Source organism: Lactuca virosa, chromosome 6 (assembly GCF_052849685.1).
Source record: "Lactuca virosa cultivar CGN04683 chromosome 6, Lactuca_virosa_CGN04683_v6, whole genome shotgun sequence".
NCBI classification, from domain to species: domain Eukaryota; kingdom Viridiplantae; phylum Streptophyta; class Magnoliopsida; order Asterales; family Asteraceae; genus Lactuca; species Lactuca virosa.
In genome coordinates this window covers 16268921-16280939 of record NC_136431.1, presented here as the reverse complement: position 1 = coordinate 16280939, position 12019 = coordinate 16268921, and the positions used below count along the sequence as shown (strand labels likewise).

General features: G+C 37.2%; 1 non-coding gene across 1 annotated transcript; it reads left to right on the top strand.

Moving 5' to 3' along the window:
* The first annotated feature begins 9975 nt into the window (after window positions 1–9975).
* LOC145122956 (small nucleolar RNA R71) lies at window positions 9976–10082 on the top strand. Its single transcript, XR_013714839.1, has one exon. It is a non-coding gene; the product is annotated as a small nucleolar RNA R71 (small nucleolar RNA).
* The last annotated feature ends 1937 nt before the right edge of the window (window positions 10083–12019 follow it).

Below are 12019 nucleotides of genomic sequence, written 5' to 3'. Positions count from 1 at the left end.
TTTTGACCGTTTGTACCTATCTGCATTGCAGAATTTGCACCAATAAAGATCTTTGTCTTGCCTCCAATATATCATACATCCAGATCTGCAGCAGTCAATCATCTCCACAGGCAAACCTAGTGCTTGTATTAACTTTTTGCTCTCGTATAAACTACCTACCATATTATTCTCCTCCAGTAACACATCATTTATCATCTGGCAAATAGCATCATAACTTTGCTCAGGTATGTGATACTCTGATTTTATATTCAATAGTCTAGCTACAGCAGATAGTTGTGTCACTTTTTTACATCCAAGCCACAATTATTTATCGGCTGCATCTAGCATATCAAAGAATTTTTTATCTAGTGCATTTGGCTCCTCTTTAGGATTACTATTATTTAAATCAGGAGCCATTGCATCTACGACCGTTTCTCTATAAGAACATGCACCTTCACTAAAATTGGTGTTTGAATCATCCACCCCAAAAAACGTATTGTCATCATCAATTGATGTTTCGCCATGTTTATCCCAAAACCAATATTCCTCAACAAAACCAAACTTGTACAAATGATGCTTAACAGTATCAACTTCTGTATATGGTACGTTACGACATCTGATGCATGGGCATTTGATTTTATCTTGGTCCATGAACCTATGTTGACTGGTAGCAAAATCTATAAAAAATTTCACTCCTTTTACGAAAATACGGGATACACAACTACGATTATCTTTTCTTTCATACATCCACTTTCTACTTTGATTGTTCATTGTATTTAATATTTAAAGTAACGTATAATTTTAAATAACACAATATTTTACCTTAGTAGAATGATTTAATTGAGATCGACACTTGCAGAACACATATGCAAACAAAGTGTGTATCGATTAGGGAACCTTCAACAACCCTTGATTTCAATGTGTTGGATGGATACTAGGTCAAATTATTGGGTCGATATTATTCAATACCAGGTTGAAACCCATGTAGTATACGGGTAATGATAATTTTAAACAACATTCGTAATAAATATAGATATAGAGCTACTTAAAATATAAATTCTATATACAATATTTTCCTTATTAATAACGACTTGATTAAACACTTATTTTTATTTCCATAGCAAAAATGGCGCCTTCATTGTAGAGATTGAAAATAGACCAAAGTGCCCTTGAAATCAATCCATATATGTGATTAGTAAGGGTATTTCAATCAAAACACATTATTCAAACAATATAACCTATTATAGGTCACAATGGACTTTTGGTTAGTAAAATGATAAAGACAAAAATAACATACATATCAAAAATAACATATATATATTAACATTTAATAAAGTTAAAAGTATGCATTCACATTACATCAAAATACACTTACAATATGCATCACTAATTGTGTGAATCAAACAACTATTATATATATATCTACTCGAAACTAATGTCAAACATCAAAGCAAACCTAACGAAACACGCATCCCACATTCGAATATCACAATTCAATAACCACCTGTATTGACTCATAAAAGTTGTGTAATAACTGCCAACAGAAGGATGCTTTGCACAACTTCTATGTAAGCCATGGAACTTTATCTCCTTTGTTCTCCTTACCAATTCGTTATGAACCTTGTTACAGGTATCTCTTAGATTCCAACTTCTTTCAATATTAACGTAGGCTTTACTTAACATGATCAGAGCTTCTTGCTTCCTTTCAATGCCTTCGGCCATCAACATCATTCCCAGAATGAAGATCGCATCCAACTGCCCCTGATCAGCTGCATTTCGAAGCAACTTTTTCCCTGCTATTTCTTCCCCTATCGTAAAATACCTTTCCTGACATACAATAAGTAATCATACAATTTTAAAAATACAAATGTAGAAAACTAATTGAATTCGCAGTTATCCGATTGCTTAAAAAAAGAGTACCATTCCATCGTTGAAGAGTACGTGTGGGTTGTTCAACTTTCTGCATTTGCTTATGACTTCATACTAGTGAACACTTAATGGACGAAACCTTATTCGATTTGTGTCTATGATTTTATATAATGCGTCTGATGTTACAGAATCCCTAAAGAGTTTGCAACTATATATATATAATTCACAAATCAACACAAAATTCATATATTAAACACTAAATTAAGTATGTAAACAAGTTTAATAGAAGTAATGCACATCATACTTACACTATCAGGCACTTAAAAGCATCGATTGGTGAATTTCCCCCAACCGTAGTTACTATTTTTTCGATCAAGTGCGATGGCAAAGCAGTGATCCTTGTTACTTGTTGCCTTGTTTGCATTCTTTCTGAAGAACAACTCGTTGCCATTATGTTGATCTGCGTGGAGTGTAATCCAAATTATGTAGCAACAACGATTTTAGGGTTTATTGATCAACGTGCGGGAATTTTGAGTGTTGGTAATGGATTGTAGACGATCTATCGCCGATAAAATGAAACGACGGGATGACTCTGACTACAAATTATGGCGCCTAAGTGTTTAGACTATGAATTGACATAATTGCCCTTGAATGTAAAAAGGTTACTACGTAAATGGTTAGGGTATTTTTGTCAATACCTATGGGCATTTTTGTAATTAAATTGAACAGTTTAAATTTAAAAAGATGAAGTTAAATAAAAATATTGATTAAATTTAGAGAGACGAATTTAAATAAAATTATTGACATAAGTAGGATTCGAACATGCGACTTCGGGTAAAAAGTAAAACGCGTTTGCCAGCTAAACTAAATTAACTTCCGTTTCTTTAAATTGAAAAACCATAATATTATGCTCAATAATATTGCAGCCCATATGTCATTCATGGGTATATCATATACACCATAAGCCACTACCATGTTGACCAATGGCCCATATGTCATCGATGGACACAATAAGCCACTACCATGTCGACCAATGGCCCATATGTCATCCATGGACACCATAAGCCACTACCATGTTTACCAATGGCCCATATATCATCCATATGTCAACCATGGACACAATAAGTGACTCCATGTCGACCAATGGCCCCTATGTCATCCATGGACACAATAAGCCACTACCATGTCGACCAATGGCCCATATGTCAACCATGGACACCATAAGCCATTACCATGTCGACCAATCAACCATATGTCACTTACACAATAAGCAACTACCATGTCCACCAATGGCCCATATGTTATCCATGGACACCATAACCCACTACCATGTTGACCAATGGCCCATATGCCATCCATATGTCAACCATGGACACAATAAGCCATTACCATGTGGACCAATCAACCATATGTCATCCATGGACACAATAAGCCACTACCATGTTGACCAATGGCCCATATGTCATTCATGCACACAATAAGCCACTACCATGTCGACCAATGGCCCATATGTCATCCATGGACACCATAACCCACTACCATGTTGACCAATGGTCCATATGTCATCCATATGTCAACAGTGAACACCATAAGCCATTACCATGTGGACCAATCAACCATATGTCATCCATGGACACAATAAGCCACTACCATGTCGACCAATGGCCCATATGTCATCCACGGACACAATAAGCCACTACCATGTCGACCAATGGCCCATATGTCATCCATGGACTCCATAAGCCACTACCATGTTGACCAATGGCCCATATGTCATCCATATGTCAACCATAAGCCATTACCATGTGGATCAATCAACCATATGTCATCCATGGACACAATAAACGACTACCATGTCGACCAATGTCCCATATGTCATCCATGGACACAATAAGCCACTACCATGTTGACCAATGGCCCATATGTCATCAATGGAAACCATAAGCCATTACCATGTCGACCACTCAACCATATGTCATCCAATTACACAATAAGCCACTACCATGTCGACCAATGGCCCATATGTCATCCATGGACACCATAAGCCAATACAATGTTGACCAATGACCCATATGTCATCCATATATCATCCATGGGTATACCATGGACACCATAAGCCACTACCATATATATTGACATGACCCGTACGTCTTTTGTATATAAATTTCGGTTTAAACAGAAAAGCATAAAGATGTATAGTTTATTAATGTTTAGTCCTCGTATATAATTTTAAGTTAAAATTATACTATGAACACATCGTTAGTCTATGTTCTTTCTTGACGTTATTTATATGTATATACCCTATCTTTCAATCTGTAACTACTTTAAATAAATTTGAATTACTAAATATTTAGCGGTAATTAGCACAGTTCGAATTTTTTATTAGCGGAGGTTCAATGTATTTCACAATTCGTTTCCCTCCAACCTACACACGTTTATGCTGCATATTAGGGTAAGTTTACCGATTAGAAATAGGGTTTACATTTTCTGTAATCATCATCTCCAGCGGCTAATTGATCGAAATCTTTGTTCATTATACGTTTGTGCACTGACTTTGGCGATATAGGTTGTCATTCATCTAAAATTTATTTTTATTTAATTTACTGTTGTCGTGATGATCAATCATTTTTTGTTCTCTGATCATCTTCATGTAAATTGGTTTTGATTGTATTCAATAGTTTGCATGCAAAGTAATGCCTTCTTATATAATTTATTTTTATTGTTTGTGTCAGAAAGATGTCGACCTCGAAAGCAAAAGGAGCATCCGGTGTGAAGCCAACTAAATTCATTGCCCCACAAGTTATGAAACGTAACAGGATTTTTGCTACAAAATTCGTAAACAGACAGTTACAAGATGAAGAAATCGACTTCCAAATACCAACAACCACATCCAAAGCACCTATAACATCTACCAACAAAACCCCTAAACCTATATCATTAACATCACCCATGACTACCACTTCCTCGGCATCACTTACAACATCCACACCCACCTTAGAAAAAACATTTACAACTTCAGAAACTGGAACAATACAATCGTCAACACTAACATCAATAACCAAAACTTCAGCACCTACATCATCTAAACCATCCTCAACACCAACACCCACTACCACATCATCAACACCTATATCTACTACCACAACCTCAAAACCTGCATCTACACTACCATCCTCCACAACTACAATAACTACCACACCCTCCTTAAGTAAAGGAACTACCACATCCTCAACATATACATCTATCCCAACACCTACCCCAGAATATATCCCCATCAACAACACCTATCCCAGAATCTACCCCATCACCAACACAACCAACCATGAATGGATCTGTAGTGGAAAGTGTAGAAAGTGAAAACAATTCCTCTGAAGATTGTGGACCAAATGGACGTTTAAATGTTCATGTTTGGAAAAATACGTGTGTTACCAATCAAATCTTAATTACAACTTTTTCTATGTATTAAATTTTGGTTTACACCTACATATCAATTCATAACTTAACACATGATTACTTGCAAGCTAATACCACCAGGCCCTTGTGCACACTTTATTAGTCAGTCGTTTAAACAAAGAGTAGATCCAGAAGGGTACGCTTGGGAACAAGTAAGCAAAGAAATGTGCATTATATTGGGAGGAGTTTCAGGTAATTAACTATAAGTGATAAATTGTTGTTTGGTAAACATTTACACTTCAACTTATGTTTATATTGTTAATGTGTAGAAAAAATGTTGTTGGGATGAAACAATAGACTCGCTGGTGAGGCAAGCTTAGGCAAGGAAAGCGGTACAAAGTTATGGTCAATATCTCTTCAACATGAGGAGCCCAAAAAGAAACAAACATGGCTTTAAACCAGCTCATATTCCACAGGAAGTCTGGAACTCCAGGCAATTAAAATGGAACACAAAAGAATACAAGCTAAAATCTGAGCAGAACAAGAAAAATAGGCATAACGGTGTGGCTGATGGAGTAGCAAAACCTACACATAACGCTGGATCCGCATGTCATTTGAAGATACATCGTATCAATGTTTGCATATGTTTATCTATATATTTGACTTTTTATATGGTATTTATGCGGAAGAGGAAATTAGGACATGAGCCACCCCATAGTGATTTGTTCCTGTATACACACACTAAGAATCATGATGGAGTCACTTTCACAAATGAAAAAGATAGACAAATTCATGTAATATTCATATCAGTTTAAATTACCTTTTATATTGTAGCTACTGCATAATATCATTCCTAAATTTGATATCTTTTAACTTATAATATTTTTATTTTGTAGGCGGCCTATACAGAAAAACAGGAAGAATTGGAAGCTGAAGGTGTTAAATTTGAGGAGGACAAGCTATTTTATGTTGTTGTTAGTGGTCATGATAAAAAAAGAAGACTTTATGGATTAGGCTCTTTTGCAAAGGCGGTTCCCAATAGGAATGGTAAAACGGATGTATCTTACATTCCGGAAAAAAAATGATGAAATAGAAGAAATGAGGGAGCTTGTTGCTAAACAAAAACAGCAAGACGAAGAGCTTAAAGAAATGATGAACGCCCAACAAGAGGAAAACAAAGCAAGGGTCGGGGATCTTGAAAAACAACTTCAAACGGCATTGGATCTTATTAATGTCTTTACAAAACTACAAGAGTAGTAGGTTGATATATGTTTATTGAAGATTATGTATTTTAGAGTAGCAACTTTCTTTTTTTCATGTAATAAATAATTTTTTTGTTATTTTATGATATAATGGTTATGATTTTTTTGTTTTTTTTTTTTGTTTTTCATATATTACTACAAAATTATTTGGATATAATTTATAAATCAATTATCCATCGGTCCATATTGAATATGGTACATAATATATACACCACTAAAATTTCTAGGGATTCATGACCACAGAATTTGCTAGGAAGTGATCAAACAGAATTTGCTAGGGATTCATGACCACCAAATTTGCTAGGAGATCATCAAACGGAATTTGCTACGGATTCAGCACGACGGAATTTGCTACGGATTCAGCACGACGGAATTTGCTACGGAATCACCACCACGGAATGTACTAGGGAATGACCACCATGGAATTTACTTGGGAATGACCACCACGAAATTTACTAGGGAATCACCACCACGGAATTTGCTATGGATTCATCACCACGGAATTTGCTAAGGAATGACCACCACGGAATTTGCTAGGGAATCACCGCCACGGAATTTGCTAGGGAATCACCACCACGGAATTTGTGATGGAATAACTACCACGGATTGTGTGATGGAATCCTACTACGGAATACACGACGGAATACCACTTACCACGGATTTCATTCCGTTGTCACATTTGTAACGGAATTATCTTTTCCGTTGCAAACCCTCGCTACGGCGTTTTTAGGGACGGAAATAGGTCGTTGCAAATTTCGTCGCTAATCGTCATTTGCAACGGAATTTCAGCTTTTAGCAACGGATTCCTTCCGTAGCAAAATCGTTTTTTTCTTGTAGTGTCAAAGGACCATTCTTGAAAAATGTATTGAACCCCTGCCGCATCGTGGGAAAGTAATGCCATGATGTGGTGTAAAGTTGGAAGTCATAATGGTCGAGAAAAATAAGATCGCCACGACATGGTATAAAGCTGACACGTCATGGTTCAATCGGATGTAGTCGCGACAAAATAAATTGTCACGACGTGGTGATGATGTCCACATCGTGGTGTCTTCTCAGATCATCTTGTAAAAATGAAGTAATGCACCAACCCTTCGTAACGTGTAGGACCATTCCCAATCTTCTTTTTCAGTAAAATATTCTTCAAAAAGCTTTTTCTCTTAATCATGTGGGAACCCCTCACTTATTTAAGACCATGGTCTTCGATTGTGATCTTCAAAAATCTTACGGCTTCTTATCCATTAAGCTCCTTTGCCTCTTCACTTACTTTCTTGCTAAAACTACAAAATAAAATCAAAAGACTAAAGAAACACATGATCAGTTGGGTAAGCTAAAAATAAAAAATAAAACCAAAATAAATGAAAAGCAAAAAAGAAATCAAAACGCAAACTCTAAAAATCAGGTTGCCTTCCGAGAAGCGCTTCTTTTTGTGGAGTCCTGAGCCATATTCCTTCCCACTCTACGTTGTCACGATTGGGAGTGGGATCTCCCTTTGCTCCTTTTTTTTCTTTCCATTTGCATTTGTAAGCTTGAACTCTTCTCTTGTATGCCTTCTTCGAATTCTCCTTCTTCTTTTTTGTGGCATTGTCTTCATATTTGCATTTTACCCCTTTTCCTTGCTTCTTTGCCTTATTAATCTTCTTTACATCTACCTTCATCTTGACGATTGTTGGTTCCTCTAAGTCCCCACCCATGTCTTGATCAATTATCTCCACTTCTTCATACAAATCTTCCTCTACTTCATCAACATTCTCTTCCTCTAGAACCTTAGGTGTAGTAAATGCAATCACTTCAAATGTCATGGGAATTGAGGCTCTTGGCTTCAAACATTTGACTTTTTTAACATGGGGCTGCTCCCAAACCATAAGTTCTTCTTCCATCATCTTCTCAGTTACAACTAGCTCATCTAGGTCTTCTTTCATAGCATCCATCTTTGACAATTCATCTTTTTGCACTTCATGATGCAGTTTAGGACTCATATCGAAAGTAATAGCATCGTCTTCCATACAAAGTGTGATCTTTGAGTCGTGGATGTCCACTAATGCTCTTGCGGTACTCAAAAATGATCTTCCTAAAATAATTTGAAGTTCGTCATCCTCATTCATGTCGAGAACAACAAAGTCGACCGGAAAAACAAATTTTCCCACATTCACTAGTAAGTCTTCAATAATTCCTCGTGGGTACGTGGTCGAGTGATCCTCCATTCGAATGGTCATCCTTATGTATTAGAGATTTGGTAATCCGCGCTTTTGGTAGAAAGAGTATGGCATGAGGTTAATGTTTGCCCCCGAATCGCTTAATCATTAATAGAATTTAAGTTGCCAAATTCACAAGGCAACGTGAGTTGTCATGGATCTCCCATCTGAACACAATTCATTAAGAACTATTTTTGAGGCCTTTTCCAACTCCTTTCTATTGGTCATAACATCTTTTGCAAACTTTGGAAGTTCCACCATTCATTTGAGGAATGGGGTGTTAATCGAGAGTGAAAGCACTTGTTCCATAAATTTACTTTGTTCGGGCTCCAACGAATGTTTGATTGCTCGAGATAGGAATGGCAAAGGTGTCTGATACGATTGAAGAATATAAATTTTTTCTTCAGCTCGAGACCACGACGTGGTTATATCTCCACGACGTGGTGAAGCATCAGAGAAAACTTCAATTTTTGATCTGTTTTCCCCGAGCTTCTCTTGTTCTACACATGACTTGGGATGACTTGTAGCTGCTTCATGGGTCATTATTGGCTCAAAATGAACCACTTCTCCAGTGTAGATCTCCATGACATGAGGATGCGACTTTGGCTTTTGAGTTTTAGGCGGTAACCTTTCATTGACAAGTGTAGTAAGTTACCCAAGTTGATTTTATATGTTCTTGATGGAAGCTTGATGATTTCTCACATTGGCATCAGTAGTATTATGTTTCTTTTCAGATGCTACCATAAATTTGTGAAGTACCGACTCGAAATCCATATTCTTTTCGGGTGGTGGTTACTCTTTTTGATAGAAACCTCTACCGGTTTGTCTATACTTCTCATCCTTTTGCTTCTTGTACTATTCATATGGCAACCACTCCTTCTTAGGATTCCTCCAATATTCATCATACTTGTCACCACTCGAGTAGAACACTTGTGCCTTCTTATTCCCATGTTCATCCAAGGTAAATCCTTGGTCAAATGTGGACCACTACAATTATCACACCCAACTCTAATGGCATGAATGGATTGATCTAATTTTTTCATTTGCATGTCCATAGAATCTAGTTTAGCTATGATTGCAGCCAAGTTCTCGTTTCCTTCGTCTCATTTTCCTCTTGTAACATCGTCTTGTGGGTTGTGGTACTCTCGTGAGTGCTTGGCAAATTCTTTAATTAATTCTTGGTCGGATCCTTCTTCGCCATTGGCCCTTGTGAGTCAAGAAGTTGTCTATTACTTACATCCACTCCATCATAGAATATGGAAACTTCTTGTTGAACATTAAGATCATGTTGAGGGCAACTTCTAAACAAGCCCTTGTATCTCTCCCATGCTTCATATAAGGACTCTCCAACCTCTTGTTGAAAGTTAGTAGTCTTCTTCTTAAGCTTAGAAATCTTCGAAGGTGGACGAAATTGCTCAAGGAAAGCATCACAAAGACTTGCCCATGTAGTAATGGATCCGGGTGCAAGAGACTTCAACCAAACCTTGGCTTCACCGGTAAATGTCATCGGAAGCATCCTTAGTAACACGGATTCTCTTGGCACATTAGGAACATGACAGTAGCTTGTAATGTCTTTTACCTCATCAAAGTGCTTAAAAGCATCCTCATACTCTTTACCGGCGAAAGGTATGTCCTTAAGCATGGATTGAAAATGTCCTTTGAGCTCAAAACTTCTCTTGGCTGGTATCTCGAGTGGAACTAGACCTGGTCCATGTTCTTCATGTGTCCACTTCTTATAGTTTCCCATTGTCATTCTCGTATTGTCCGCCATCTCTTCAACCTCACTCTTTACCTCTTCCGCGTCTCAAATTTGTTGGGTCTAAATTTATTGTTTATACTTTGCTTTTCTAGGCATTTGTAGTTTTCGGTCTAGGGTCGAAAACAATCTTTGGTTTAGTTGTAGTTTGGACCGAAATCACATGTGATTTCGGTCTAGCCTTTGGGTTTTGGGCTTGGGTTTGTCAATATGTATAAATAGTGTGTTATTAGGCGTGTTTGGGAGTGACCAAGAGAGGGAGAAAACATTCAAGACAAGTGTCTAGGGAGTAGAAAACGTGAAAGGGGCTGCCATTGTTATACTTGGTGTTCTAGAGAGAGAAGGTAGAGAGAACGTGTGTGTGTGTGTGTGTGTGAATCTTGTGTATCGGAACATCATTGAATATTATTGTGTGCATTGAAGATTCATCTTGTTCTTCTTCTTTTTCTTCTCCATTTCATCTTGCATCATCCACTTAATTGGGATTCCGCACCATCAAGTGGATCGGATTGTTACATCATAGCGATTTAGGACTTACAAGTGGTATCAGAGCTTTGATCGTATCAATCATTTTGGCAAGATTTTGAACGTTTTTGGAAATTTTCTTGTAGGTTTTGGCGTTTTTTATTTGTTTTGGAATAAATATTGGATGTTTGTTCTTCGTGTTCTTCATAAATTTGACTTTAAACGTGTTTTTGGTCGTAATCGGCGAGACCCCGGCGGCTATTCTCGGTCTCGGTCTAGAGTTTCCAAGGTGTTTTCGGCCGAAAGCGAGATTGCGTTTAGAGGTTTGCGGTGGACCGTCTGCGAGGTTTGCGGTGGACCGTCCGAAGGTTTTCGGTGAGAGGGTTTACGGTGCGAGAGATTTCGGTTTGCAGGTGTCCAATTCCGATTTCGATATTCGCATTTTCGGTCAGAAGTTGCTTCCCATGCGAGACTTCTCGGTGTGAATGAGCCTTGCGATTTCGGCCTAAAATCAATTTTTCGAATTTGAAGTTTCGTTTTCGGTATAAAGTTTTGATTTTCGACTTTTGACTTCCAAGTTTGAATTTTGACTTTCATTTTTGACCATTGACTTTCAAAGTTGACTTTTGACTCTCAAGTTTAATCTTTGACTTTTAACTTTCACTTTATCGTTTAACTTTCAAGTTTTCACGTTTGTCCTTCAAATTTGACTTTCAATTTTGACTTTTAGATTTGACTTTCAATTTTGACTTTTAGATTTGGCTTTCAAGTTTGACTTTCAAGTTTGACTTTTGAGGTTTCAAGTCAAAGGGTATTTTTGGTAAACAATGAGTTCATCAATCACAAAAGAGGTCAATGAAACTTCCTGTTCTCAAGCATGTAGTGACACAATTAAATTTCTTCGTGATCAAATTGATATACTATGTAGAGACAATGAGGACCATAAATATGAAGGATACACTCTCAGAAAGGCCCAAAAACCCTTAAAAGAACAACTAGAGGCCAAGACAAAGGACTTTAGAAAGCTTCAGGAAGACTATAGTAACAAATGTGAGAAATATAACCATGTTAAGAGACAGATTGCCAGCTTAACTGCCGAACTT